Source organism: Rhinolophus ferrumequinum, chromosome 3 (genome assembly GCF_004115265.2).
Source record: "Rhinolophus ferrumequinum isolate MPI-CBG mRhiFer1 chromosome 3, mRhiFer1_v1.p, whole genome shotgun sequence".
Lineage (NCBI taxonomy): Eukaryota > Metazoa > Chordata > Mammalia > Chiroptera > Rhinolophidae > Rhinolophus > Rhinolophus ferrumequinum.
The window spans coordinates 65,336,785-65,351,455 of NC_046286.1; positions in this window are offsets into that span (position 1 = coordinate 65,336,785).

Below are 14,671 nucleotides of genomic sequence, written 5' to 3' on the forward strand. Positions count from 1 at the left end.
TAACATATTGACCTCAGTTATGTTTTAGCTCCTGAACCCTAAGGTGCATGGACACCCTGGCTTCTTTCCCATGAAATCAGATAGGGGGACACTGGAACAGACCTCAGAACTGTCCTCAAGACCTGAAGAAATGACTTATTACCCTTACCTCAACTCCTACCACTCAGCTCCCAGCACGACCCCAAACACCTTAACCCATAGTGTCTTGCGATTTTGCCCCATATAATCTGTAACTTACATACCATCAGGGAGTTTGGACTTTTGAACATTAGCTTCTCCTGGGTGGCACCATTCATAATAAAACAGCCAATATTTACCCACTGCAATTATCATTGTTTAGTGTTTGGCTCTGTTGGTACCAAGTTGACAAACTCTTTCGTTCTATATCACTCATTTTGAACATGAATTGAATTTGAGGAATTTTAACCTTGTAAGAGTCTATTGTTCCAATTTCTTATGATTCAGAGACCGATGGTATTGTGCTATATTCCCTTCCTTCAGATTCATTATTCAACATAAAGCTACATTTAAAAAGAGAGATGGTGACAAGAATGGGACTTTAGAAGAAGCTGCCTTGGAGTAGCACAAGTCAGAAGACTTGGATTCTAATCTTGATTCTGTTATGAACTGGTTGAGTTTAGGCAAATCACTTACTATTTCCGGCACCTAATCCTACTGGTGGCGTATATATAGGTAACCCATTTAAAAACAACAGGGAAAAAAAAAAAAACCTCATAGACAAGACAGACAATAGTTTAGTGGTTACCAGAGGGTAAGAGGTGTGGGGGGTGGGAGATGAGGGTAAGGGGGATCAAATATATGGTGATGGAAGGAGAACTGACTCTGGGTGGTGAACACACAATGTAATTTATAGATGATGTGATACAGAATTGTACACCTGAAATCTATGTAATTTTACTAACAATTGTCACCCCAATAAATTAAAAAAGAAAAACACAAAAAAAAACAAAGAATGGGAAAAACAACAACAACAGGGGATGTAAAGTACAGCATTGTGACTATAGTTAGTAATACTATATTACATATTTGATATTTGCTAAGAAAGTAAATCTTAAAAGTACTCATCACAAAAAAAGAATTTTTTTTATAACTATGTATGGTTACCAATGGTAACTAGACTTATTGTAATAATAATTTCATAGTATGTATAAATATTGAATCTTTATGTTGTACACCTAAAACTAATATAAAGTTCTATGTCAATTATACCTCAACTAAAAAAAAAATAAAAATGAAAAAAACAAGAGAAAAATAAACAAGTTTATCTAAGAATAATTTGCATAACATGTGATGAAGAAGCTCAAAGCTTATACTTAAGGAAGAAAAGGAGACTTGAAAACAGAGACATTTGATGTTCCAGGAGGGTCAACTCAATATTATAAAGATGTCAATTTTATGCAAATTGATTTACCAATTTAGTGTAATCCCATCAAATATTCAGAGAGAAAATGTTTCTGGAATTAAAAAGTTGACCTTAAATTTTCTGGAAGAGTAAATGACTAGAGAATTGACTTTTTTGACAGAGGAACCAGAAAGGATAAATTTTCCTATCAGATAGTAAAGCATATTACAGAGCTATACTAATTAAACAAAGATATATTGGTATAGAAATAAAAAGATAATTCAGTAGAACAGAAGAGAGAATCCAGCAATATACCCATGGTTTTATAAAAACATTAGTGTATATGAATGTAGCATTTAAAATCAACTGTGGTAAAATACAAGGGGGGAAAAAACCAAATGGGATCCCTACCTGACACTATACTTTAAAATAAAATTCCAATTGAATTAATAATCATAACATTTTAAAAATTATAACAAACCTAAATAAAATACAGGAGGATATATATATATGTACTGTTAAAGCAGCAAAGTCATTCCTAAACAAGATAGAATATCCAGAAGCTATATGGAAAACAACTGACAGAAACCAAACTTTTCTGCACATCAAAAGACCATGTAAGCTAAGTTAAAAGAGATGACAGACTGGAAGAAAATATTTGCAACCTATAACAGAAAGGGGTTAATTGCTATAATATATAAAGACTAAAAAGCTTCTTCAAATCAATAATAAAAGGACAAACAATCTAATATAATAAGGTAAAAGAATTAGAATGAGCAAAATAAAAAGAAAACAATGATTAAAGAATATGGAAAGATGCTGATCTTAAGTGATTCCCATCAGATTAGAGAAAACTGAACAATTGACATTATGCAGTTTTGATAAGGGAATGGAGAAATGGGCATTTTTCACCACTGTTCATCTTACTATAAATAACCACGCATTTTTGCAGGTCAATTTGACAATATCTGTCAATATGTTAAAAATTATAATGACTAATCGTAACCTTGATGAAATAATCTTACTTCTGACAATCCAACTTATACATCTACATGTGGACAAATATGTATATTGATGATATAATGCAGAAAAAATTAAAACAACCTAAATATTCATCAATGGAGAGAATGAGTAAATAAATTTTAATACATCTATATGAACTATGAAATATGATGTGACTGTTTAAAAAATGAGATTTTTCTATACATACTCTTAGGGGAATTCTTCAAAATATAGATTTTAAAAAGAAATCACAAAATAGAATAGACTACATAGAACAATTTGATTCATACCATTTGTAAAACTCATCTACCTATCTGTGTGTGAGCATGAAAATGGATAGAAGAAAAGTTCAGAAAGATATATCACAACATGTGGACAGAGGGTAGAGGAATTTCTCAAAAGAAGACATATAGTGAAAGGGAAGTCTTTTCAATTACTTTATATTCTCGTGTGCCATTTTTAAAAACTGCAAAAAGTATATATATATATATATATATATATATATATATATATATATATATATATATATGTTCTTAATAATAATTTGTATAGAAAAGATAGAAGTTAACAATATGTGGTATTCTTATTAAAATAGCTCCCACTTTTATGCAGGACTACTTGGTCATGTAATACATTAGTGGAGTTACAAAGTCTCAAAGTCTGGAGCTTTCTTTTGTTACATATGCATTTATTTTCCTTATTTTTCATATTTATGTAAATATGTCTAGTTTTTAAAAAGGTTAGGCTAATACAGAAGCACTGAAAATTTTTATAAGACTATCTTTCTGGGTCCTTTCTAAATATACACAAAGCCAACTTTTAAAGCTGTCCTTTAATACAGGCATGACCAAAAGGTCTGTAATTTTTCCTAGAGGATGCAATGACTCCAGAGGACTACCTCTGCCAACTGATGCTACCAGTTCAGCCAGGCTCAGGGATAGATATCAACCCTGGATCACATGATATTGGTGGCTCTGCATAGTCAGAACACAATTTGAATTTGATGTGCAATTTTCCATAAAGTTCTAAGGTTCGTGCTTTGTAAGGGAAAGACACTTTTGAACTCAGTTACCACACATTTGGGACCAATTTTTGCTACTTATTTGCAATGTCGTCTAGGTAAAGTCGCTTCACCTTTTCATACCTTGGTATCTATCCCACCATTGAAATGGTACTAATGCTTAACTCACAGAATCTGAACACAAAACTAAGTTTATTCAATTCCAGAACTCTTAACTGCTACACCAGAAAGAGCCCTGCCTCTTGGTATATTCTTGTGTTTCACATTTTGTAATCAAGATGACAATAATCATTGTGAGCATTGTAATTGTTATAAATTATCTCTTTTGAATAATTTTTTTCAAAATTGGAGGAAAAAGCACAAACTACAAAAATAAGATTTGCATATGGATAACAAACTATTACTCAAAAAATTCAGGGTAAAAGTAAATTATTAATAGATTGCTACTAACAAGATTTTTAATTAGCACTCAGGGAAAAAAGGAGAGAGAGAGAGAACCTGAAAAATACTTATTACTTTATCTGGATTTACTATGAGAAGTGTGGGATTAAAAAAAAAAAATCTAATGCAAATTTTCAAATTGCTGTTTACTCCGACATCCCTCTGGTGGTTCTCCCAGCCAAGCCCCAGATGAAGAGATGTCCAAAAAAGGGTTAATCACCTACTTATATTAAACAGCTCTGGTTTGTAGGATATTTAAGGAAAAGCATATTTTAAGAAAAGATAGTTATAAGAAAACCAAAATATGAGGAGGTAGCATTTGCTTAATCATGTGAAAATCTAAACGTTAATTAAAATTGACATTAATTAAGAATTATAATCCCACTTCCCTATGAGAGCAGCTTACTGAAAGGAAAAGACGACTAATTACTCACATTGAATTACCAATTCTACTATAGACTTTCTAGGGTCTTCTGTAGCCGCCCCCCTCAGCTTCTCTCAGAATTTTTTCAGGAATTCTGCCTAAGGGAGAAGTCAAGAAATGGGTTCACTGCAAATCTTTGCTTTACAAATGAGCATACTCATGAGTTGAACAACTATGTTTCTGTCAACTTCCAACAATAGTGGCCCCATAAGATTATAATGGAGCTGAAAAATTCCTACCACCTAGTGACATTGTAGCCTTCTGTTAGCATCATAGTACATGCATTACTTGTGTTTTTATGATGATGCTGATGTAAACAAACCTCCTGGGCTGCCAATCATATAAAAGCATAACACATACAATTATGTACAGTGCATAATACTTGACCATGATAATAAACAACTATGTTACCAGTTTATGTATTTACTATACTATACTTTTTATCATTATTTTAGAGTATGCTTTTTCTGTTTATAAAAATGTTTACTGTAAAATAATATGCTATTACACTAACAACAGCCTCATACATCACATGTTCACCCCATCTCTTGATCACCTCATTTCATCTTGTGCTTGATTTAATCTCATGTTGTTTAGATCAGTTTAGATACACAGATACTCACCACTATATCACAATTGCCTACAGTATTCAGTATGGTAACATGCTGTACAGGCTTGTATCATAGGAGTAATAAATCTCGTCATATAGCCTGGTGTGTAGTAGTAGGCTATATCGTGTAGGTTTGTGTACCTGTACTCTAGGATGTTCACACAACAATGAAATCACCTAAGGATGCATTTCTCAGAATGTATCCCTATCATTAAGTGATGCATGACTGTACTTCATAACATTTCTGCTGATGTGTTTTTCTTACTTCCTTTTTACTTCCAAATCTATTCAGAGGTTTTCACCAAATCCCCCTTATTCCAAGATGAAACGGAAATCTAGCATTTACTGAAGACCTTCTAAGTGCTGGGTTCTGGGCTATTTTATGTATTATCTCAGAACATTCATCATATCTCCTGCCCATTTTCATTCAACTCCTAACAAAAACCTTCTTACAAAGCACACCTTAAAACAATAATAATACATTATCTTAACAATTCTGTAAGATATTAATTTTTATCCACATCTCACAAAGGAGGAAACTTGGTCTCAGAGGACCTCAGTCAAATCTGTAAGGTTACACCATTGCAACCAAGTGATTGAACCTGAAATTGAACCCATGTTCTCAAATACTATAGTCCCACTGCACCACAGCTGCTTCACCCCAAGAGTAGTGAATTCTCTAAAGACAAGTATTAATTTTAGAAACAGCCCAAAGCACAGTAAATAAAAATTAGAGTTTGAAACTAATTGAATACTGGAATGTTTAATGTTCCTACAAGATGTCAGTATTATTAAATTGAGTGATTGAGGGGTAATATGGTTTATAGTAATAAAAATTATCCTCATAAAGAATTATTATAAAGTATTAAGACAGTTTCTCGTGTATCTTGTGAGGCCCATCCCAAAGAGGAATGTTCCCCAAACTGATCTGAAGATTGACATTGGTCTGGTAGGTGTTCTGATAAAGTGATCATTTCAAAGGGTATGTGCTTGTTTCTGAGTGCTGATACAATGACAATGGAAATCAATATTCCCAACTTCATATTTTACCTTACTCATACAAAGCATACACTGTAATAATTAAATATGACATGTAATGTATAATGTAAATATAAAAAATATAAACAAATATATTTATTTATATATAGATATATGCAATGACATAAACTATATATATATTCATTCAATGACATAAACTACTATATATATAGAGAGAGAGAGAGATACAGAGACAGAGAGACAGAGAGACAGAGACAGAGAGAGACAGAGAGATAGATATTCATACAATGATATAAACTACATTTTAATATGTTTCTTGAAATAGTTCCAAAGACTCATTAAGGACTTAAACAATGAGTCTTTTAAAAAGAATGAAAAGATGTGGTCAAGATAATAAATATAAGTAGATGTTTGTCTATATGGTGCCAAATAATTTTTTACTGTTTTCCCCCTCTAAACGGAATGAGTCTTTTGATTGTGTCAATAAAAAGAGCATAAAGTGAAAATCAAACTCTTTTCAAAAAAGTTTTCATGATGTCTAATGTCTAACAATTCTTTGTTTGCTTTTTCTGAGATATTTTCAAAACACCACAATTATAACAATATGGATTTTGTAAATTCAAAAGTTGCAGATATTTTTTGCCATCTGGTGAAAAGAAGATAAAACAAATGTAGGGGAAATTACTACCTGTTTTAGTCAATTAATGAACACTGTATAGTTTAAATGCATTAAAAGTACTTAGGACATTTAAAGTACAGTGGGGGAAAAAAGAAAAAAGTCACCCTGCCAAGAAAATTAACTGTTAGTGTGAGAAAATGAAATGTTGAAATCATGAAAAAATATTTTGATCAAGAAGGAAAAATTGGTCTTGTCTACATAATCAGGAGGAAATATCTATTATTCACCAATTGCTGTTTTTTCTTGTCTGCCCTTCTGTTGAAATTCTTGTTATGGTTAAATATATAAGACCGGAAAGTGACATAAGAAGTTCAAAGTCAGGGCTCTCTCATCAGCAAAAAGGGAGATCAGTCTACAACCACTTGAAACCTGTTTTTTTTCACCTTTAAGAAAAGAAGCTGGTGGAGAACTGGTTTCCTAAATTGTTTTAAAGTATGAAATATCTTGAAGAAATAGTTATTTAATCTTTTCTCTAAAAAATATTTTTAATAGGGCTATATTAAAATCTTGTAATTACTAGATATTTGCCAGGAAGCAGATAAAACAATTATAGGAAAGAGTTTAATAAATTGTCACTCAGTAACACAGACCAGTCCTCTGCCTAGAAATTATGGGAACAGCTTATAAAGAATCTTGGAAGTCAGGTGGGGAGGGTTAGATCCCAGGCAGACGAAAGTCAATTTTTGATCAGGAGAATTAGAGGGGAGATATTTGTGGCATAGAATGCCCTGGAGAGGACAGATTACCTCGGAGGTAATTCAGGCAGAAAGCTTCAAGAACTTTGATTTCAGTTTTAGCAAGATGAACTCAAAGAGGCCCACATCAAGACACATCATAATTAAAATGCCAAGGGTTAAAGACAAAGAAAGAATCTTAAAAGCAGCATGTGAAAAGCAGTTACTTACCTACAAGTGAGCTCCCGTAAACCTGTCACCTGATTTCTCAACAGAAACTTTGCAGGCCAGAAGAAATTGGCACAAAATATTCAAAGTGATGAAAAGCAAGAATTTACAACCAAGATTACTCTATTCAGCAAAGCTATCATTTAGAATCAAAGGATAGGTAAAGAGTTCCCCAGAGAGTTCCAGTCAAGATGGAAAAGTAAAAAGTGTGCTTACCTTCTCTCACGACCACATCAAAATTACAACTAAACTACGAAACAGCCATCATTGAGAATTACCTGAAATCTTGCTGAAATAAAGCCCTACAACTTAGGACATCCAGAAGAAGCCACCTCAACACTGGAAGGGCAAAAACTACTAACAAGCTGATGAATGGGCTGGTCCCACACCTGTGTGTTACCATTAAAAATTAGGAGGGATATCTCAGCTGTGGAGGTCTCCCAGCCCTGAAGGGGTCCCGGTGCCACACAAGGCCCCTCAGCCCAGGGTTCCAGTACCAGGGAGACAGATCCCCATAATTTCTGGTTGTAAAAACCAGCAGAGATTGTGGCTGAGCGAGACAAAGTGTAACTGGAGTCTCAGGCACTCCTCTTAAAGGGAACCACGCACAGACTTACTGTTGGAATCACTGGCTCTGAGCTCCAGGGCTGGGGCAGCAGCTAGAGAGGCCACAGAGATATACAGGAGTTGGGGGTGAACTGAATTGTCTGGCTTCAGGACGAGGACTGGAAAGGCAGCTTCCTCCAGGACGGACAGAGGAGTTCTCGGAAGCCATCATTTCTTTGTTGAGCCCTCCCCCTTCCCTGCGTGCAGATGCAGGCGGCTGCTCTATTTGAGTCTCCACCAATTGGCTAACACTATTAGCTCTGTCCTGGTGATACTAAGACTACACCCATCCAACTTTCGGGCATACCCAAGCTGCTTCCAGTGGCTTTTTCATACAAACTGCCTGCCTTGGCTCATGCTGCACTTTCCTAGGGTCTCTCAAAGATTCACGGAACCCAGATAAGCAGCACCTGGGTTCATTACATCCTGTACCTCTGGCTGAGCAGCCCTGAGCTCGGCACTAGCAGCACCTGGCCTTAGTTTGTGGCTTGAGCTTTCTAGGCACTTACAAGCACAGTGTCAGTGGCATGCATCTGCAGATTGCTTTATGGCTCTAGCAGGGTGGCTCCAGGTTGGGCACAGGGCTAGGGCTGAACTTAACCTGCACCAGGTCCCTTCCCAGGTGACCCAGGGGCTGGCTTGCTCACTGGCCAGCTTCAAAGTGAGCTGGAGCATCACCTTGCTGCTTCCAAGGACAACACAGCCAAGGGGCAGTTTGGGTGTTGTATGGCGTCAGATGGTTGCTGGACTTATCATGGTGATCACTTCTTTAGGTATATAAATGTTGTGTAACTATAATGTACACCGGAAACTAATATAATATTGTATGTTAGCTATATTTTAATAAAAAATCTTTTTTAAAAAGATTTTTTTTAAAAAGTAGAATGGGAGTGGAAGCCACGCTATATAGCCACGCTATAGAAGGCAGGATCAGCAGTGAGAAAGTCCCTGCCTGTCCCAGGAGACCACAAGATACTGGCTGGTCTGGGCAGCTATCGTTAGATTTTTCAAGCAAATTATTTAACTCCATTATAATTAGGAATTAATTGATGCATGAATTTCCTGTGGATAAATGAAATAATATACGCAAAACTGCTTTAAATTTAAAAACTAACAAGTATTTACTCCAACAACCAAAATGTAAATCAAATTGCAGCTACAGCCTTAATGAAAGAATGTCCCATTGTCATCACCCCTACATTCTCTGTTGTGATTCTTTTCCTTCCCAGAAATCCTTACAGTCTTCTTACAGTGGCACTGTGAAGGTCTTCATCTTCTCATCTCTGTTCTCACCTCCCGGCCACATTTCACATCTGGATTTCCCTCCCAACTGTCACTTCTTTACCCCTCTCCAAGTTCTACAACTTATTTTACCTACATTCCAAATGACATCACTCTGCTTTAGGCAGCACTCATACTTTTGCCCTCAGGAAACATACAGGTAAGTTCTGGGTGCAACTAAACCATCTTTTTATTCAATTATACAAAATCTAATTTGTGATGACTATATTGTGGGTAAAGTTACTAAAGATGTTTCCAGATTCAAGAATCTGACCTATCAGATTCTGTGTGCGTGTGTGTGTGTGTGTGTGTGTGTCTTTGAATGCTGATAACCATTTTATAGATGTATCCCTAAATAGTTATCTAACATAAATAAATGCATAAATGAAGTTTAATTTTTTAAACTTTTACCATTTGTTAATTTTTAGTGTCTCTTGGACATTTTTGTAACATGCACAGGAACTGGAAACGTCCCACACAATTTCTACTCTCTCTGAGGCAGCATGATATCCAGAGAAACAGTGTGACAAGCTTTGAAACCACCAAGAGCTAGATTCAGAACCCAGCCCCGACCACTTAGGAGCAGCAAAAACTTTAGCGTGTTATATAACCTCTGGAGGACTTGATTTGTGAAGACAGCAGAAGTAATGCTTTGTATATTAAAAGATTACTGTGGCGATTCAATGATGTATCACAGACAAAGCCCTTCACACCAGTGTCTGGTGTGAAGTAGGTGTTTAATAAATCATCTGTTAAGCAAATGAATGTCAGTGTCCCTCTCAATCATCCCATCAAAATTCCTAACAGAGTGATGAAGGCACTGAAAAGTCCATCAAATTGGAGGGGGCCTTACTGAAGTCTACTTTAGTAGGAGCTTAATAAAAACTTGTCAATTTGTTGATCACAACAAGTGATTCCTAAAGGTTAACATATTCTTTAAAAAAAAAAATTATCATTTGGAATAAAGATAAATATTTAATGCAATTTTAAACTTTAATTTTTAGAGACATAGAGTCTCATTCTAGCCAGGGATAATCTACTTTTTAATATGAGAATATACTTTTTAATATTTTAATAACTTTAAAATAACAGTGAGAAATTACCTCTTGCATGGTTCCTATGCTATCACAAGGAAAAGACAACTTTTTTCCATGTGAAATTTCTACTCTCACTTTTGGTTGGCCTACTAATCAGGTAACTTTATAAGATGAGAAACCTGATCTTTTTAAAGTAAACTTGATTGCTTGTCTTTATTTACTTGCCTGTTACTTCTGAAAAACAAAGATAAGAGGGGAATTATCTCCCTCTTCCAATTCAGTTCTTTCAAAACCTCATGTGGAAAGTTTTCAGTCTGTCCCTAAAGAATAAATATTGCAATCTAGGAAATGTGACTGTGGATAAGCTTTGATCTAGAATTTCTGGGAAAAAAATTTTCTTTAAAATTTTTTCCCCTGCTTTTTGTTTACCTTTCCCTAATTTAGAGTATATCTTACCTTTTGGTAATCTTTTCAAATGTAAAAACTCTTGCTAATACAATCACTATGCCTGAAGAGCAGTGACTAAACACATACTCATGCTTATAGTGGTTTTGTAGTAATTACCTAGGTATCTGGAGGAGAGCTAACATTCCAGCACCTTCATTCCTACTGTACGAGTAGATGTGTTATCTTTGACTTCAGGTTAGTGACGCTGATATTTCCTAACTATGAAAGAATCTTTCTAGTTGAGTGCTATTGAATAGCTGATAAAAAATACTACAGGGAAGTCTAATTTAACTTTAAGTTTCAACTAAAAAATTAACGAATTCCTATTATATACAAAATAATGAGATCCCACTGTGTTATTATAATCATTTGAGATCTTATTAAATTCCTAGAATCAGATAGCCCTCAATGAACAATAGCTAACATACTAGTAGAATTTCACTTCCCGAACCTTGCTGAACATCAATTTCCAAACCATAAAATGGGGATAATGATACAAGTCCATGGGGTTATAAGGGTGAAACATAAGCCTAGCACAGAGTCACACATAAGCCTAGCAGTGCCTAGTAGGTTCTTTTCCTTTCCTCATTCTGTTTATACATATCTGTATGAAATCATATAGGTTTAACTGAAATGGTGATTAATTTATAAGAGCAGAGTCCTTTGAATATATATTTTACTTTTGTGCAGATATTGACTGGATGGGTATACTACAAATTTGGTATGGGTTGGGAAAATGAATGGCTGGGAGTCTTAGGATTATAATGGATACTACTATTCAGTTAAAAGTTTATATGCGAGACAAACTTTGATATAGTGATTAAGCATCATTGGGATTTATCAACCTCAAATAGACACTCATTATTGCTCTTACTATGCCCAAAAGTCTCGATCCTATGCTTCCTGATCACTATTCCATACCTTCTATAATATAATAAAACTCCAACTCTCCGTTCTCTTTCTCACTCTAAGCTGATGACTTCAAAGGCAAATGGAAACCATCAAAAGGGAACTCTCATCTTCCTACCAGTAAATCTGCAGCCATCTTCTTCTTCCTCTGTTATAGGAAAGGAGCAGGGTCTCTTTCAAAAGCCAATTTCTCAGCATGTGCTCTATATTTCCATCCCCTCCTGCATTGTTAGGTACCTCATTCCATTCATTATTCCTTTCCTTTCTTGTATCTACAACATTTTCTTTTCTACTGGGTTAATTTCCAGAGCAGTCAACTTTGCTCTAATATCTTCCATCCAAGACAATACAACCGAAAACAAACAAAAGCAAATCATTATACCATCCCTTTCCAACTGCTGCCCTGTCTCTCTATACCCTTTATCTAGTCAAGCTTCACAAAGAGAGACTTTTTATGCTGTCATCTTTCTCACTTCCCATTTACTCCTCAGCACACTAAATCTGTATTCCTCTCTCAACATACTACAAAAACTGCTCTGAAGCTTGTAACTAGTAAGTTCTATACCCTGTATACAGAACACAGTTCTGTAACCAGCAACATCCAATGGAAACTTTCCAGTATTTATTTTATTTTATTTGATTTCTCAACAATATTGGCAGAAATAACCACTCCTCCTTGAAATACTGCCTTCACTGATTTTCCTGACACTGCACTCTCCTGGTTTTTTCTCTACTCTTTGGGGGTTCCTTCTCAGTCTTCTTTGCTGGCTAGGCTCCTTTTCTACTCAAACTCTTTTTTTTTTTTATTCATTTATTTTTACTTTATTATGTTATGTTATTTTTGTTTTGGATCTATTGAGGTATAATTGACAAATATCTACCCTGCCCATTAAAGCAGAAAGTACTTAGGGTGTGATTCAGCATTCTCCTGTCTTTCACATATTTTTATACCTTGGCTTCAGAAAATATTTATGTATGGAATGATCACAAATCTATATTTCCATCCCAAAGCAGTCTTTGAGCTCCAGACCCATATCTGAGCACTTAACTTTTCCATTAGGATGTTTTATAGACACCTCAAAATATGTCCAAATTTATCTCTTGAGCTTCCTCCCAAACCCAATTCAACTATTTATTCCTAAGGGACTTTGCTATTTTATTCATCTGAACAGAGCTCTCCACCTCTTTACCTAGCTAATGCCTACTTATCCTTTAGGTTTCCTTTTAAATTTCACTCCTTTAAAAAGGCATTCTTTATCTCTTGTAATTAAGTTAGACTGTCTTACAGCACCCTGTATTTCCCTTCAGAGCCCATACGACCACTTACAATTATCCACTTGTGATCATTTTGTTCAGTTCTAACTTTTCTCTCGCTTGCTAGGCTAGAAGTACCATTATCAACTCCCTCCCCTTTTCAAGTCTGCTGAAAGTTTATCTTCTCAATGAGGGCTTTCCTGTCCTCCTATATAGAATTTTAACCCTGTACTCCTCTCTTTCTTACTTTGCGCTAGTTCCCCACTTCCCTCACAACACTTACAGACCTCTAATATTTCATATAATTGGCTTAATGATATTTATTAATTTTTGTTTTTCTCCCCAGAAGGTAAACTCTATAAAGATGTTTTGTCTCTTTGTTCATTGATATATTCCAAATGCCTAGCACATGATAACAATTCAATAAATATCTGTTGAATGAATGAGGGGCTGTGTCTGCTTTGCTCCACACTGTATTCCAAACGAATCCATCTCTGTGGAATCAAAGTTCAGGTAATATGAAATCTAAAATGAAAAATGGAGTACAGCATCACAAACACAGTTGGATCTCGTATTTTGTGAATGTATGAATGCTGAATGAAAGCTTTCAGATTTTTTTTGTAAGCATATTTAATTTGGAACCTAGAAAGTGGTCCTCATCTTTATTTTATTGTTTTTTTAAGCACACGATTAACATCATCTTTTGTCCTCTTTCTCTACCTCCTAATAAGTTGTAAAAGACAATAATACAAAGCGGAAGCTGCATGAAAGGAAGCACCATGTCCACTTCCCCGATGTCTGCTGACAGGCTAGTCCTCTTCCTGGTACTCAGCAGGAGCTGAATAAATACTTTAGGAATGAAGGACCAACCTACCCAGTGAAGTCATGGCACAGTCTGTGAAGGAAGGCTAGAAGCACTATGCAGTAGTGGAAAAGCTGGGGACTTGGAATCATCAAGGGAAGCGCTGCGTTCCTGGCTCTATTGTCTGACAAAATCTGGCAACTTCCCTGGGTCTATTTCTACATCTGTTAACTAAAGGGATGAAACTAGATGATCCAATGCACTTGAACTCTAGTTAACGCTACTAAAATGTAAACTCCATGAGGCCAGAAACTGCCTCTGTCTTGTTCACTGGTGTGAAAACAAGGCCTAGGTCAGGCCTAGATATGTTTGGCACACAGTAGGCCCTAAATAATTTGTGGAAGGATCTCTAAAAATTCCTTCCATTGCTAACATTTTAAGGAAAAAACAACTTTGAGGTATCCTAAATAAATCTTTCTTTTTCTAGGGAAAACCATATAAAGATTATTAGCATCTTAAATAACTAGTTCATGGTGAAAAATAAAGACTAAATGCCTGTTTCCTCCTGGTGAGTTGCTTACAGTTTTACGTTTTCATTATGACCTTTTGGGTTCTTGAATACTTATATAAATAATTATATTTATATAATTAGCACTTTATTTGAAACCTTTAGCTCTGGAGCTGAGAACACCAAACTCCTGAGGAACTTTATCTTTACATTGCACGACTTCCTACTGGTTCCAGTCTTGTGGGAGGTTCTTCCTTGCCATTATGTAGTTTTTGATGCAAAAGGACCTCTTCCCATTTCCCAGCCCTTTCCTTTCTCACTCATCTTCCACCTTCACCCCTCTCCCACATTCTTGGCTTTCCCTAGGCGGGTCCGACACTGGAAGA